General features: G+C 43.3%; 1 protein-coding gene and 1 long non-coding RNA gene across 2 annotated transcripts in view; one reads left to right on the top strand and one right to left on the bottom strand.

Moving 5' to 3' along the window:
• Positions 1-17928, top strand: part of AARD (alanine and arginine rich domain containing protein) — a 603924-nt gene that overhangs the window by 189969 nt on the left and 396027 nt on the right. The gene's annotated exons all lie outside the window — the stretch shown is intronic.
• Positions 5233-7057, bottom strand: LOC309349321. The gene is made up of 2 exons (XR_014159845.1): positions 6590-7057; positions 5233-5462 (listed from the first exon to the last, which is right to left on the bottom strand). It is a non-coding gene; the product is annotated as an uncharacterized lncRNA (long non-coding RNA).

Below are 17928 nucleotides of genomic sequence, written 5' to 3'. Positions count from 1 at the left end.
TAGCAAAAATGTTAGCTTTCTAACGATGGCCATTGAACAGAAATATTCATATAATATGTAGGTGGAAACACTCACATATTTTTATGTTCTCAGTATATATGCTCATTGTTACAAAAAAAAAAAATGGGGGTGACCGACTCCCCATAATCCTAAATCTAGTAAAGGGGTAGAATTTAGCTGATTTTTGGGGTATGAAGGGAAGATACCAAGCTGAACCAGTTCTCCTGTTCAGGAGTTCTCTGACAGCGATGCCATTAAGAACAATTGGACATGCAAATGCTTCCCTTTCCCTGGCTGAGAAGTGGACAGAAACAGAAAAATTGAGAGAGTCGAGGCTGCCAGGGTAATGGGGGGAGGGAGGTGTGATGCCACCACAGGATAAGAGGGTGGTTTTTTTACAACAGAGGTTTTGGGGAGCAGGGGTTTCTGGGAAGAAGAAGCAGGAAGTGGGCAGAACTCTGTATGGTGACTGAAGAGCAGCAATGACAGTTGGTTGAAGCAGGCTGTTACGAAGAGACACGGTGATGGTGCTTAGGATGCCTTTGAATCCAATGTTGCACTGCTGGGAAGGACAAGCCGCCCTCAATAAACCTCTGTTATAATTATGAGTAAAATAAACCATATTTCTTAAAGGCACTAGTCTCCACTGTGCCTTTTTCTTTCTTTCTTTCTTTCTTTCTTTCTTTCTTTCTTTCTTTCTTTCTACTTTTATTTTGCTTTAAACAAATACATCTAAATATAGACAACCAAGCTTACAAAAGAAAATTCCTTATTATTAATAATAATAATGAAAAAAGCTAAAAAACCTACAAAAAATATCAAAGTACATGGCATAAAAACATAAGCCATTATGGGAAAGAAAAAAGAAAAAGGAAAGAATGAGGAGGATGAGGGGGGGAAAGGAAAAGGAAAAAAAGGAAAAAAGAGGAAGATGAGCCCAAAACAAAGAAGGCTCATATATTGTACGCTTCCATCAAGGTCACAACAGATCATTATTCTTATCAATTCTCTCTATCTGCATTCCAAAGAATCCCTCATCTTGGTATCAGGGAACATTTCTCTATGCGGTATCATCCTAAACATAACCAGGTCTTTCTTGTTGAACCCTTATCCACTAGATAATTATTTAAACATTCCCAAGGTTCCAAAGGAACGCGAACCCTGGTTAAGTGCCAAGACCCCTGGAATCTCTTGTTACTGCTCGGCAGAGATTGGGGTGGCCTGCAACATCGCCGCTACTGGTGTTGGTGAAGAGCTGCTGCTCTTCACGTTGTTATAAGTACTGTAGCTTTAAGCACTTGAGCTTGCCTTTCCCTCCTCCCTCCCACTCCCTTTCCCCTTGCGTGCCACGTCTTTTTTACCTTGTAAACCTGAGGGCAAGGACTGTCTTAATAAGGATTTCTGCAAGCTGCTCTGAGAGCCTTTTTGGCTAAAAGGTGCGGCATAGATGTTGCGAAGAAATGGAACAAAATAAGAGAAATAAGCAATATCTGCTCGTGCATCTCTGGAGGAATTATTCAGCAAAGCCGCCAGGTACTCAAGCTCGTAGAGGGCAGGACTATCAAAGGCTTACCAGCAATAATAACACAGGATGGAACCTGTTTGGAGAACCAAATTCTGCAAACAAGCAGAAGGTCAGGTATCACCGTCATGCTCTGGTAAAACCATCGTGCTCGTCTTGGTCAGTGTCAGCAACAGAATGTTGCTCTAGATGGCTCTTGATTCAATCTACACTTCTTTCTTATTGGAAATGTTGTTTCAACTGGCCGACAGATACAGAGCATTTGGGCACATGCAAAGTTTCCTTTCTCCATCGCTGAGAGGAAAACCACAGAACTGGAGCCATCTCTTAAGCTGCTTCCAGACAGCTGGCTACTGCTGCTGATTTATTATATAGATTTTATACCCTCACCTTCCTCTTGTAGGAGCCTGCATTGGTTAACAACAGCCATAAAAATCCAGTCAACATAAAACACTGATTAAAATCAACACCAACAATAAAATACAATGTAGCAGTCAGCAATATTTGGGCTACAGACTCCACTCCAGCTATGTGCCAGATACCCAAATATCCATGTATGTTTTAAGTTGTCATCTGAAGTTGCTGGTTAAACTAGAAGGAGACCTTGACATAGTGTCTGTAGGTAAGTCTCTTCTCCAGTGCGCTAGCAAGGCACAAACACTTACCGTATTTTTTGCTCTATAAGACTCACTTTTCCCTCCTAAAAAGTAAGGGGAAATGTGTGTGCGTCTTATGGAGCGAATGCAGGCTGCGCAGCTATCCCATAAGCCAGAACAGCAAGAGGGATTGCTGCTTTCACTGCGCAGTGATCCCTCTTGCTGTTCAGGCTTCTGAGATTCAGAATATTTTTTTTTCTTGTTTTCCTCCTCCAAAAACTAGGTGCGTCTTGTGGTCTGGTGTGTCTTCTAGAGTGAAAAATACGGTACCTATTCAGAGCTGGGTGCAGGCCCAACAGAGGGGGGGGGCATATGGACAACTTGGTCCAGGCCTCCGATTCCAAAGGGGACCTCGGTCAGCATATTCAGCATAACTTTTGTGAAAATTATTTATATACTTACTTATTTATAAGACTTCAGTTATCCCCAGGGTAAAAAAAGGGGGGCACATTATCTACCTGGCCAGGGCCTCTGCCTGGCTCTGCAAGGCCCTGGCAGGGTGGCCACCATTTTTTAATGTCCCACATTGTCCTAGCTATACAGGGCTAGAGCAAAACAATGGGCTGCCTCAGGCAAAGGATAAGATGGTGCTGCCCTCATCCCATGCACAGAATCTGTCGGGACTTGCAGTTGCATCTACATTGGCAATAGGACATCATCCACCATACTTGAGGACGGCAGAATATTGTCACCTGAAGTTGCTTACTTGAAGAGGCTGGGGATTGAACCTGCGACCTTCTGCTTGCAAAGCAGATGATCTACCACTAAGCTACGGCCTTCCTGCTACATACCAAATGAATGTAACGAAAAGCTCCTCATCTAGTCTTCTTCTTGAGATGTTTTTGGGTTTTTTGCATGTGTATAAAGCTTCTTATTCTTTTAAACGCATTTGGCCATGCGATCCCTCACCTGCAGTTTGAAGTGGACCAGATTCATTACAGAGGCTGCTGATCATGTAGCTTGGCTCTCTGCCACTACACATTGCCGCCACGTGAAGCTTAACACCTCATTGACCAAACTGTTGTTTTGTACTAATGCAGAATTTTAATCCTTCTCCTCTCCAGAGCAATAGAAATGTTTCGGCTGTTCCCCACTCTACATTTTGCATGGAAAGCATGTGTTTTGAAACAAAACAGTCCTGTTCCAAAACACTAGGGATGTGGAAGGGACTGGTGACAACACCCCCCTGAGACACTTTTGTATGGATAAAGAAATGTAAAGGACCGGTCAGCAGACCGCTGAGCCATCCCATAATTTGTTTTGCACATACACCAGTGATCATTACACAAAACACATGTTAAAATGTTTTGTTTTTTGTTTTGTTTTTTAAAAAGTTAAAGGTAAAGGTAAAGGGACCCCTGACCATTAGGTCCAGTCGTGGCCGATTCTGGGGTTGCGCCGCTCATCTCGCTTTATTGGCTGAGGGAGCCAGTGTACAGCTTCCGAGTCATGTGGCCAGCATGACTAAGCCGCTTCTGGCGAGCCAGAGCAGCGCACGGAAACACTGTTTGCCTTCCCGCCAGAGTGGTACCTATTTATCTACTTGCACTTTGACGTGCTTTCGAACTGCTAGGTTGGCAGGAGCAGGGACCGAGCAATGGGAGCTCACCCTGTCGCGGGGATTTGAACCGCCAACCTTCTGATTGGCAAGTCCTAGGCTCTGTGGTTTAATCCACAGTGCCACCCGCGTCCCAAAAGAAGTTAGGCCAAGGTAATTAAAGAAAAAAGACAACGGAAACATATTCCATTCAATTTGCCACAAGCTCTCAATTTTTCAAGAAATATTCAGGGATTGGTATTACAAGTGTGAGCAACTTGTAACTACAGTGGTACCTCGGGTTAAGAACTTTATTCGTTCTGGAGGTCCGTTTTTAACCTGAAACTGTTCTTAACCTGAGGTACTTTAGCTAATGGGGCCTCCCGCTGCCGTGCAATTTCTGTTCTCATCCTGGGGCAAAGTTCTTAACCCAAGGTACTATTTATGGGTTAGCTGAGTCTATAACCTGAAGCATCTGTAATCCGAGGTACCACTATATAGCAGAATTTAGCGCAGCTTTAGCACTCCTTTCCATATTATTTGCAAACAGATTCCCCCCCCCCCCCCGGGAAGCAAATTGCATGGTAATGAGCACTAAACCTGTACTATATTCCACTATAGTTCCAGAAGTTGCTTTTTTGTGTTGTGTGAAAGCTCAAATATAATGCAGAACTTAACAGGAAAAAGTAATGAAAACGGGAATAAACTACCCCTACTTCGAGATCCTGGGAACTGAACCTGGGACCTTTTGCATGCAATGCATGTGCTTTTCCACTGCGAAAGAAAGTGGTGGACTATATTGGCTCATTAGCGTGGGAAATCAACAAGAGAAATGTGAATGACCCCTGTAAGATCAGGGTTTCATTTGGTTTTCGACTGAAGTGCAAAATAACCTCCTTGGTTGTAAGAAGACTGATTGAATCAAGCATGGAATATTTGCTCTCTGCCTCCAGAAAGGATAAGAATAGATTTATAATTATGCCATAATATTAATATGCAAAAACTGTGCAACACAGATTACAGGTTATTGTTTCATGCATGTTTAGGGAAGTTTTTGATGTTTGATGTTTTATCGTGTTTTTAATATTCTGTTGGGAGATGCCCAGAGTGGCTGGGGAACCCAGCCAGATGGGCGGGTATTAAATAAATTGTTGTTTTTGTTATATAGCTGCTGCTCAGTTTAATATCTCTGAAATGGTTGGCATCTTTCGGAACAACAAATGTTAAGAAACAGAACCCCAAACAAGTCAGGTGGAAGGAGTTCTCTCATGACCTGCCTCAGAAACAGGAAGATCCTCAGAAAATGGGATAAAAAGGACCGTGTCCCCACACATTAATAAACACATTAAATGACACATTAATAAACCCCTGTTTAAAAACACCATTATAATATTAATGCTCCCCACACCTTCAGTAGTTTGCTAATGCTGCTGAGAGTTTTCAGGAATGTCCTATGTTAGAGTTGCTACAAGCAGAATCCCTGATCTGGACAAATGAATGAGTTCTACCACAAGAAGGAGTTCCAAAAAGTTTTACTGCAAAACAGTCTTAAACTAATTACAAAATAAAATGTTGCAATGTGGTTCCATCCTTTCAGTCCTTAATTGCAGTCCGAGAACTTTCCTCTCTGGTCCCAGAGAGAGATCCTACACAAGCAACTTGCTTGTTCAGGATCGCCGAGTTGAGCTTCTACTGCCGTTGGCTTCCAGTGCGCGACTGAGATGATGAGTTCTCCAGTTTCATCTTCCTGCCGATGAGAGAGATCTCTGCTTGAGTTTCCAGGATGAGTCATCTTACCACATTAGCTAGAGACAAACCTCCTGCCTAACGCAAGCTTGAGCATAAGTTTTCAATACATACAAACATATGCAAATTAAACTGATATCTCTAACACCCTGTTCCCCTCACTCCTAGAGTCATTTAACATTCTATCCCTCTTGCAGGGAGCTCTGTAAATTATAGCTCTGTGAGGAGAATAGGGAACTCCAAACTAGCATGAGCACCATGGAGCTGCCATGGAGTAGATAGTCAAAACCCAAGGGCCAATAGGAGGAGCCCAGAAAATTGGAGCTGAGAGACCTTGGTGTGGATCCTAGCAGGATGGAGGGATGGATTTGGGGCCCCAATAAATTTCTGATTCTGGTGAGGGGTTCAGTGACCTGGAGATGCAGATCCAGATACCCCATAGAAGTGCTGAGCGAGTTGTGAGAGGAACATCCTGCCCCTACAACACTGGACTCCACTAGCGTTACATAACGCTCAGCCCCATAAGTCAAGAGTAACCAATGTGGTATTGATGGGAACATCTCTGGAGGTCACCATGTTGGCTCCCCCTGCTCTAAACCTATCCCACTGGCCTTCACCCTTAGATCCTCAGATGATGTTGGGATACATCATTGGACCGTTGAATAAGATGCCTGCGGATTATGGGAGTTGTAACCCAGCAACATCTGAGGATCCAAGGCTGAAGATCTCTGACCAAACCCAGACATATCCATGAGATTTTTAATATTATCTTGGCCATTCTTAAAATCATACGAATGACTGAAGTGGTTTTCCTCTATGCTGCAACACATCACTAGACTCTACCACACATATAACAGATAACAGGTGCACTGCAAAGTGGAACTGACAGAATAAATTGCTCATAATCACTAATACAATTGAGCAAAGTTGCGAAGGATACAGTTTCATTTATTGATGGCCCTGTTCTGGTGAGTTTAACACCAACATTCCCTACATGCATTGTGAAGCAGCCTAGGCTCAATGTTACCCAATCTGTGTCGAGAAGCAATTGACTTGATCTAACATGTGACACACACACACACACACACACACACACACACACACACACAAAATATTTGCAACTGTCACCTCATATGATCCTTCACAAGATTTCATGCCATCAGATAGCATTTGTGCCCAATAATGCTTTTGCTAATCCCATTTGGAACAAGCCATTGTTTGGTTCAAATCTGTGCACAGACTTCTTGACTGACGCGACAAGCTGGGAGCTGGGAGTTGAGCATTCTTTATCTAACTTCCCAATGCACCTTGGGAACATTTCGTGATAACCCTGAAGATATATGCAAACAGGAACTGATGAGCCATTTCCATGCAAGAAATTCAATTAAATGTTTTGGTTCCAACCCAGAGATAACTTGCTACATCAAACTCTCATTGAAGCCAATGGAACTTTGCCTAAATTCCTCTGGAGTACAGCCTTTATCTCCTAGACACTTCAAAGGAAACTAACCAAACCTCAGTGTTTTTCAAGATCAAAAGATCTAACAGCTATCGAAAGAGTCCACACCCTACACCAAAGAAACTATTTGGTGAAGACAACTTGATGCTAGGCTCAGCCCTTTGCAGCTGATTTCTGGATAGAGATCAGAGACTAGGGAAGGGAGAGTTTGTCAATTTCTGTTTTGCTGTTTCTAATTTTCCAATCTTACATTCAGTTTTACACATCAGCTTGTGCTTTGTTTTTAAAGTCCTTGTGGAAATTAATAAGCACATTAGCGCAAATTTCTCTTAATAGGCACATGTTTGTATGCAGTTTTGCCTATCAAACTCTTTCTTTTTGCAAGATAGTGCATTTACATCTACATTATCTTCATCATCATCGTCATCATTAAAATTTGTATACCACCCTTCATATGTAGATCTTGGAGTGGTTCACAACATAAAAAGACAATATTAATTATGTATATATTTCTGCACACTTTCCTGCCAACCTAGCAGTTCGAAAGCACGTCAAAGTGCAAGTAGATAAATAGGTACCGCTCCGGAAGGAAGGTAAAAAGCATTTCCGTGCAATGCTCTGGTTTGCCAGAAGCAGCTTAGTCAAGCTGGCCACATGACCCAGAAGCTGTATGCCGGCTCCCTCGGCCAATAAAGCGAGATGAGCTCCGCAACCTCAGAGTCAGTCATGACTGGACCTAATGGTCAGGGGTCCCTTTACCTTTACCTTTATGCACACTTTACCTAGGGTGAATTTTGAAGAAAGGCTGTGTTTCAATTCATGCATTATTTCGGAAACTGAACCAAATTTCTCCACTCTCCCTATCAGGGACTTGAGCCATGTCTATCAATAGAAAACACGTTTGCTCTAGCGGAGCTATATTCTCAACATTGATTGCTTACTCCCCTGTTGACTGTATTTCACCTGAGTATAAAAGCTTTCCTTAAAATTCATACATAGGGTTGCCTGTGGATACATACATAGGGTCGCTTGTGAACTGCATTTTCAAAAACCATGTCCAGACATATTGTGAGGTTTCTTGCATGAGTCCCATTTTCCATTCATTCCGATACGTGTCTCGAGCTGAGTCCAGGTCACCAGCTATGTCTTTGGGCTCAGTGCTTCCTTTGCTTGATTATTGAGTTTAATTCCTCAACGTTTGTGCAATCTCTAAGTAAGCCAAGCCTTCAAGTTAATTGTTTAAACAAATGTCTGGAGTATATTGCCCCACATAGATCAGGATACCTAAAAGATTGTTTCAGAGAATCAGAGAACTGTAAAGTTGGAAGTGAACCCAAGTGTAATAATCTAATACAAAGCCCTACAATGCAGAAATCACAGCTAAAAAAATCCCTAACTGAAGACCATCCAATCTCCATTGTCAAGCAGCTTGTACAGTAAGAAAGTTCTTCCTAATGTTCAGTCGGATATGTTATGTTAATCTCAGTTCAAATATTGCTGCCACAGTATCAAATACAGGCAACTCCCCACTTACGTGGGGGTTAAGTTCTGGCACCCAGTGCTCATAAGTGAAAATTGCCTAAGTGGGGAGCACCCTCTAAACATACTTTAAGTGCCGTCTCTGCCACACTCTCTCCAATCCAGCTCAAATACTGTACCAAAAACACAGCTTCAAATGGAATTGAAGCTCTGGGGCTGGCAGAAGGCTGGAGGATGCATGAAAAAGCAATGGCTGCTGCAATACCGCAGGCATCAGCTGTTAGGAGCGGAGGCTGAGCAGCCTAGACAAAGTCCCATTGAACCTCCAGTCTCTTCTCCACCCTCGCTGAGGTCCTCTTGAGGCTCTGGGGAGGTTCTTCTACGAGCCACAAAGACTCTCCAGGTCTCTCCCTGCTGTTTCCTGGTATGAATTAAATTATTTAATTATATCCCAATGCCGTGCGTATAGATAGTCACTCGTGAGTCGATCCTGCCCAAGACGGAGGCTTCCGTGTATTGCCTGGTAACTTACCAAATGAGATGTGTGTTACTCCTTAAGTGATCCTTCCTCACCAAAATCACTAATGCTCCCTCAACCAAGCCTAAGTGATGCTGAACCTCAAACATCTCGCTGCTGTCTTGGGCAAGTGACAAGTCTATTGAATTTAGGAAAAATGCAGCTTGAACTAAAGAATAAACCAACAAGTTTTTTTTTATCCACAAGAGAAAATGTAGACGCATTAATGTTTCTGGTCAACATGCTGTGTAAGGCCTACAGCTCAGAAACTGTTGCGTTAATCCTCGACAAACTCTGCCAAAAGGGTTGCACTCTGTCTTTGTGGTAAACCCATTCCTTCCTGAAGAAATAACAATGCTTTAAGCCAAAAGTTAAGTTCGGTGGAAGACAGGGATGCTGAGGACATTCGTAACAGCCTTGTCCGTGAGGATCCAAAACACATATTACTTACTTTCAGCTGTGACAAAATGTTAGTCCAGCTCTTACTAGCTTGTCCTTTGGAATGAAACTCTCTCTTGGCTCACCTTGTGTCTGTGGCTGGCTGAGGAAAATAAAGCTCCCTGTTGGAATCTCAGCAGTGGATCCAACACAAGAGTAAGTGGGGTACTCTGCTAATTAGACACGTCCATGCTAATGTCTGGCTGCCAGCTGGCTGACATGATGCCTCCTGGTATTAGTGTTACATGATGTAAGCTTAATTCCCTGTGCACTGAGCAGGTGTTTCTAGAGTCTTCCTGCCCAGGTGGGTTTCTGTTGCTTGGAGTGGGGGTTGCATGCTCTCAGACTGGAATGGCTGGGGTCTGTTTACAACTGAACTGCCTTCGCCTTCCCACACTCAGACTGGAGGGGGGGGAGGCACAAAGCTCTTTTTTCAAGGGTTGCTAGGCCAGATGCACAACCACAGACCCTCCAAGTGCCCCTATTTTCCAGGGACAGTACCAGATTTACAGAAGCCATCCCAGTTTCTGATTTGATCCTGGAATGTCCTGCTTTTCCTTAAAGGTAAAGGGACCCCTGACCATTAGGTCCAGTCGTGACTGACTCTGGGGTTGCGGCGCTCATCTCGCTTTATTGGCAGAAGGAGCCGGCGTACAGCTTCCGGGTCATGTGGCCAGCATGACTAAGCCGCTTCTGGCGAACCAGAGCAGTGCACGGAAACACCGTTTACCTTCCCGCCTATTTATCTACTTGCACTTTGACGTACTTTCAAACTGCTAGGTTGGCAGAAGCTGGGACCGAGCAACGGGAGATCACCCCGTGGCAGGGATTCGAACCGCCAACCTTCTGATCAGCAGGCCCTAGGCTCTGTGGTTTAACCCACAGTGCCACCCGCGCCCCTTGCTTTTCCTTAAGATGTCCTTATTTTCAGTGGAGTGTATGCAGTTGTGTGATCCCTGATCCAAGGAGATAAGTAAATATACAATCTTTAGAAGACATCTGAAGGCAGCATTGTATAGGGAAGCTCTTCAATGTTTTATTATGCTTTTATATATGTTGGAAACTGCCTAGAGTGGCTGGGGCATCCCAGTCAGATGGGTGAGATATAAATAATAAAAATTATTATTATTATTATTATTATTATTATTATCATTATTATTATTATTATTGAATAGGACATTCCTATTTTCATCAAAGAAATGGTGGAGCGTATGCAACCATAGGGTGCAGAAAAGTGGGTGACTGTAGCTCTGTGTTCACAGCATGTGTTGTTATTATTGTTGTTTAGTCGTTTATTCGTGTCCGACTCTTCGTGACCCCATGGACCAGAGCATGCCAGACACTCCTGTCTTCCACTGCCTCCCGCAGTTTGGTCAAACTCATGCTGGTAGCTTCGAGAACACTGTCCAACCATCTCGTCCTCTGTCGTCCCCTTCTCCTTGTGCCCTCCATCTTTCCCAACATCAGGGTCTTTTCCAGGGAGTCTTCTCTTCTCATGAGGTGGCCAAAGTATTGGAGCCTCAGCTTCACGATCTGTCCTTCCAGTGAGCACACAGGGCTGATTTCCTTAAGAATGGATCGGTTTGATCTTCTTGCAGTCTATGGGACTCTCAAGAGTCTCCTCCAGCACCATAATTCAAAAGCATCAATTCTTTGGCAATCAGCCTTCTTTATGGTCCAGCTCTCACTTCCATACATCACTACTGGGAAAACCATAGCTTTAACTATACAGAGCTTTGTCGGCAAAAGTTGTTGTTGTTGTTGTTGTTGTTGTTAATCTGGATTTATATCCCACCTTTTCCTTGGACTCAGGACTCAAGACAGCTTACACAAATTAAAACAGCACAGATAAAATAAGGGAAAGGGAAAGGACCCTTGGATGGTTAAGTCCAGTCCAAGGCAACCATGGGGTGCAGCGCTCATCTCGCTTTCAGGACAAGGGAGCTGGCGTTTGTCCACAGACAGCTTTCCAGGTCCTGTGGCCAGCATGACTAAACTGCATTTGGCACAACGGAACACCGTGACAGAAACCAGAGCACATGGAAGAGCTGTTTACCTTCCCGCCACAGCGGTACCTATTTATCTACTTGCACTTGCATGCTTTCGAACTGCTAGTTTGGCAGGAGCTGGGACAGAGCAATGGGAGCTCACCCCATTGTGGGGATTTGATCTGCAAGCCCTAGGCTCAGTGGTTTAAACCACAGCGCCACCTAAACACATATGCAAGCTAACAGTTAAAAAGTAACTAAAACTATAATGGAATTAAATCAGTATAAAAACAAATCTGTTATAATGCAGATAGTAAAAGCAGCACTGCACTGTTAGAAGTGCTTTACTTAAGAAAATAGGAGTCAGTTCCCCAAAGCCTGTTGGAATAAAACAATCTCCATCTGCTGTCAGATGTACAACAAGGAGGAAGCCAGGCTAGCTTCTCTAGTAAGGGTGTTCCAAAGTCTGTGAGCAGCCATTGAGATTAAACAATTAAACATGTGAGCCTGACCACGTGGCGTTCTAAATTAGGTGGGGCTCTTGTGGATCATGAAAAGTCACCTTGAAATCTGATCCTTTTCAATTGCGAATTAAACCTGTGTTTAAGGTGAATTTGTCCATCACATAAAAACAGACCCTGGCATTACATACTGCAAAGAGGACTTACAGAAATGACTATTACTGCGTTCATCTTATCTACCATCTATCTATCTATCTATCTTTCTATCTATCTATCATCTATCTATCATCTTCTTTTACTAAACAAAACTTAAAAAGCATTTGATTGTAAGGAAAATCTCTAAGCAGTTTACAAAAGAAAATGTAAAAGGAATCATTAAGATGGTCAACCAAAGCCATTGCAAACAGGTATTTAAAAAATGTTCGGAAGATGCTTAAAATCTACAGCAGCTAAAAGCAGATAAGGCACATGTGACTTCATGTCTGGATAGGCATGTGTAAGGAACGACGTTTTGAGCAGGTACTGAAAAGAGTACAGCAAAGGTACCTTCAGAGAGATAGTGCCCAGGGGAAAAAGGAGAACCAGGCTCTAGCATTTTTAATAATTGTGCATGCAGTTGCATGCACTAATAGTGGCCTAATACAATACTAGTAGTACATGCAGTTCTATACAGGGAACAGAGCAGACTGAACCTCTTAGCCAGATGATAAGCCCTTCTGTGAAAAGAAACTGGTGTTCCCCTGTTGGGATTTCCTCACTCACTTAACTCTTGCTCTGTCCCACCCACGCAACAGCTCCTATATACAAGCCCGCATGTCAACACAGGTGTTTGGCGAGCAGCTGTGATTACATCTGCTAGCAAGCAAGGGATCTCCACTGTTAGAATGCACCGTGATCTCTAGCAAAGCTTGCCAGGCTGATGAATCCAGTGCCACGCCTCTTCGTTTTGGGTTGCAGGGCCCGGATCCGCATGCCAAACTTGTTTGGCGGCCTTGGAGTGCTTGTGGTTTTCCTGTTGTCCAATTTCCTCATCCAGGCAGTCCTAAGCTTAGGCTGCTGCTTCGCAGCCTTTAAACTCCACTTCCAGCTAATGTTACATGGCATGTCTGTTGGTTTGTTTTCCTAGCCCGCTGTAATGCTCTACAAGCCTTTATCTCCCCCCCCCCACTTTGACATCACAGCCGGTGGAGGTCAGGCAAGCTGTTTGAAGCAGAAGCTGGTACAACCGCCGAGGGATGGCTGGGGGCATATCAACACGAAGGAAACGAGGGAGGGTCAGCCCCGGCTGCACACGTGTTTACAAACTTTCAATGCCTTCTTTTGTGATGAGCAAGGAAAGCCTTTGCAAAATGTATTCCCCCCCCAAAAAAGTTGATTCTTCAGAAACACAAGATGCCTCTGCTGCAAATGTGCTGTTTCCTCTGCACCCCGAAATCTCCATGGCAAGAAAACAGCATGGAAAAATACAAAGGGTGCATAAAACAAATCGTAGTGTATGAAATCCCGCCCCCTGCAATTCTGCAAATGTTTTGCTAAATTATCCGGATGTTGAAATGATAGCGACACTCCTGAATGTACTCTGGAAATGACCCTAAAGTATCAGTTTGAATATAAAGCAGGGGAAAGCCCCCCCACCTTGTCCAAATGGTTTTATAAAAAGGAGGGGACATTTTATCATATGTGGTGGGATTGTAATGTAATAAAAAAAATTGGGAAATGATATACAATCAATTGAAGAAAATGTTCCATTTAACATTTGTTAAAAAACCTGAGGCATTTTTGTTAGGGATTGTAGGGAAAGACCTGCTCAAAAAGTTGAAAAACATCTTCATGTATGCGACAACAGCCGCGAGAGTCCTAATAGCACAAGGATGGAAAACTGAAGAAATTCCAACTAATGAATCATGGCAAGAGAAACGGATGGACTATGCAGAATTGGCAAAATTGACACATAAGCTACAGGACAAGGATAATTGTAACTTCAAAGATGAATGGGAACTCTTTACAAAGTATTTGAAGACGCAACAATGTGAATTGGACTCCTTGGCAGGTTTTGAATAAACACTCACAAACTCTTTATTGACAATAATCAGTTAGATAATTTAAGGATTTATACAACTTTGTAGCATGCAGAGAATAGCATTTACAGAGAAGCCAAAGATTGGAACTGAGGGAAGTCGGAGTGGGGTGGGGGTGGGATGTGTGGGGGGAGGGAGGAAAATGGGGGGGGACCAAAGATGACATGTTTTTGGATAATATGTTTTGTTTAAATTTCTAATAAAAAAAATAAAAACAAACAAACAAATGGTTTTATAGAATCTTGGATCTGATTGTTATGTATAAATTCACATAGGGAGTAACCCTACGTATAGAATTCTGGAGTAAAGCAAGCCAGTAAGTTAAGCTGGTGCAGGGGTGCTGACTTGCACAAAATATTGCAGAGGCTCAAATATGCCCCTCCCCACATAATTGATCACATGACACGGTGCACAAACACCATTTGAATGGCAATGCCCATTAACTTTGGGGGGGGGGCAGCCCCCTCCAATATTTTATTGCGGAGGCCGAAGCCCACACGGCCCCTAGGAGTTGGCTCCTATGCACTCGTAATTGAATAGGGCTGGACAAACAGATGAGACGCAAGCCAAAATGGCAGAAGTGTCTGGGCCTGGTGCACTTACAGGGTGTTCCATAAGTGGGGTGCCCCCCTTATTATTTAAACATGAAAGGATATCTTGCCCATGGTTGATCATGTCACTGTGTCAAAGTACTCTTGTGGCCCACCTGGTCTGAGAGGTTGGACTGCCCTGATATAAAGGAAACAGCAGGTATTGAAAGTACAGTTTATTTCTAAACACATTGCTCGGATGTTTCCAATACGACACAAAGAAAGGGGAATCAACTTTTCAGTCTGGAGGAAGGAACTTCTCTGGGAACAGTAACTTGCAATGGCCTGTTCCTCTTGGAGCTGCTCTATAAGTGAAGGGCTAGTTCTCCTTTGCTGGAATGTCGAAGAGCATCCACTCAAACGAAAAGACTGTTTTCTCATTTTAGGAACAATATCTGTCACATTCAAGAGGCAATGGAGATGTGCTTGGTTGTAAAAATATTTCTGTGCCTGTTGGTTTGTGGATTGATCCGTAGTGTGACCCCCCTCTTTCCTTTAGCTGTGCCATAGAGCAACTGTTTTGTATGCAGAAACCCCCAAGTTCAGTCCCTATGTATTAACTGTGGGATGTAAAGGTGCAATCAAATGCAACATTCCAGCAGAGGACTAACGGCCTCCATGTTCTAACCAGTTGCTGTGACAACCAGTTTGTCGGTTGCTGGTAGTTTTGAAAGATAACTGCTCAGTTGCAGTCACCTCAGGACCAACTTCCCTCTGGTATAGTTTATTTGCTTGTTATGTAACCTAAGCCTGCCTTCAGGTACAGTTCTGTAAACCTGAATGAATCTGAGAGTAAAATAGTTTTATATTAACATGAATCATGTGTGTATTCTTTAAGAGGGATTCAAAGGGATTTTAACCAGTAAGGCATCTTTATTAGTAGTACTCAGGGGAGTCAGCAACAAGCTGATCGCTGCATAAACTTGTAAAGGGGATTGTTTAACTCTGCTAAAGTAAACCTTCCCACATTAACCAGCTCCCCATTTCCTGAGTCTTACCAGTATTATGAATTTGGGTGATTGACTGGTGGGTTGTCCTGCCCACCTGTCAGAGTGTGTTGCACAGTGCTTCCTAAGCGCCTGAGCACCAGCTGGCTGTTGGGCACTTGGGAGCCACAGTGCAAGGGATTTTGCTGTTCTACTGTAGCCCCAAGCAACTTGCTTTGAAACTGCTGCTAAAAGGGGTTGTCAATGGAAAGTGCTTGATACTATTGGAGGAAGGTTTGTGAAACCACAGATCTCCAGAATTGATTGCAGCAGAACCAGGAGATAACATATACATTGTAAATATTCCCCCCCCCAAAGCGTTTGTTTGTTTGTTTTTATTAAGATTAAGATCTGAAATCTATTTACAGTATTATATTTTCTAGCCAGCAACCATTTGAAGCTACAATTAATAAGAAGGGGGAACAATGACTTTTTTTTAAAAAAAACGGTCCTTTCATCACACCTAGCGATCCTGCCAAAACTTGCAATTAGGGCTTGCCGATCAGAAGGTTGGCGGTTCGAATCCCCGCGATGGGGTGAGCTCCCGTTTTTCAGTCCCTGCTCCTGCCAACCTAGCAGTTCGAAAGCATGCCAATGCAAGTAGATAAATAGGTACCACTCCGGCGGGAAGGTAAATGGCATTTCCATGTGCTGCTGTGGTTCGCCAGAAGTGGCTTAGTCATGCTGGCCACATGACCCGGAAGCTGTACGCCGGCTCCCTCGGCCAATAAAGCGAGATGAGCGCCGCAACCCCAGAGTTGTCTTCGACTGGGCCTAATGGTCAGGGGTCTCTTTACCTATGTCAAATCTATTAGGTGCATCAATAAATTGTGTACCAAGCCCTGGTTTCTATGTCACGAACTTTAATACATTTGTAACTCAAACCGCAGTTGAACTTTAATACATTTGTAACTCAAACTGCGGTTGATTAGGGATTCGTTTCTAGTTTCCATGCAAGCACGATCTGCATGACTAAGCAACCTAAACTCCAGCTCCTTTGCACATCCCCAGATATCGATCCCTGTAACCCTTTACTTTCTGAAAGGAACTGGAAATGTGCCTTTTGCAATACATGGAATGCTTTTGCTTCAAGCCTTGAGTTTACCAGACCAATCTGTTTAAAAGCTTGGCTCTGAAACCATCCAGCAAAGCTCATCCTTAAGAGGAACTGCATGAGTTCTGCAAGGCACTCTCCTGCATGCGGCTTGCGCCATTGGCACATCCTTCTGCTCTAGCAGCTTCACGTCACACTGTCTGTAAGGGCAGAGCACACATAAACAGCCAATCATAGAAAGGAACATAGTGGAGCATGGTGTTTCAATGGGCACCAGTCAATCTATCCATTTACTGTATATAGCCAAGGGCCTTTACAATGTACAGCAGGCATTAAGAACAATGCTGAAATCACACAACATGACGTACAAAAGTTAAAGCATAAAAATTTACAGCATGTGGTTTTAAAATTAGGAAGCATTAACGTATCTAGAACGGAGCAAACTTGTCTACCAGATGTGTAATCTGGAGATCTTTATCGGCTGGGAGCTGACTGTCACCTCCTGTGAGGGATCGCCTGAGAGACAGTCAAGAACAGGTGATAAAAAAAAATTCTCTGGGCAAAAGCAGCAGGTTATGCACAACATCCTCAACCTGATTGTATCCATAAATGCACCTGCGTTCCATATGGGGAATTTCCAGCTCTCTCCCCTCTAAATATGCTGAGGGCATCTTTTGGCATCTTAGTTCAACAAAGGCCCTACGCAGCTGCTGGAAAGGCAATGTCTCAAGGTACTGGGGCCTTGAGTGGTTGATCTTGATTTGGGGGTACCAAATAGAATGAAGGGCAGCCATAATGTTCTTATCTTGGTTGGTGACTTGATCAAAGATCCAATTTCTTAGGTCACGTGGATATGGTGCAATATGCGCTGTGATGTCATAATATAATAATAATAATAATAATAATAATAATAATAATAATAATTATTATTATTATTATTATTATTATTATTATTATTATTATTTATACCCTGCCCTTCCTGGTTCAGAAAACCAGGTTCAGGGTGGCTAACAAGAAATTTAGAACACTTAATTGTTGCAACAAAAAAGAGCATAAAATACAGTATAAAACGTGAATAACAATAAATTCAAAATTCAAACTCAATTTAGGGGGAGCCTCCATCCAATAAACATTAGATGATCATCAGGGCTAGTTGGCTAAATTAGTCCTATTTGGGTCAGCGAGGAGACCAGGGGAGAATTAGCTGTGGGATCCCAGAGCGGGTAATCTTCATAAAAAGGGGAGGGGGGAAGTAAGGGGAATAAAAGATCAGGCTAAGTTCAAATTGAAAGCCAGGCAGAATAGCTCTGTCTTACAGGCCCTGCGGAAGGAAGTTAAATCCAGCAGGGCCCTGGTCTCATGGGACAGAGCATTCCACCAGGTTGGAACCATCACTGAGAAGGCCCTGGCCCTGGCC

This window comes from Podarcis erhardii (assembly GCF_964252035.2).
Source record: "Podarcis erhardii genome assembly, chromosome: 8".
Classification (NCBI taxonomy): Eukaryota; Metazoa; Chordata; class Lepidosauria; order Squamata; family Lacertidae; genus Podarcis; species Podarcis erhardii.
Note: the sequence above shows the minus strand (reverse complement) of the source record. Positions and strands in the feature narration are given on the sequence as shown.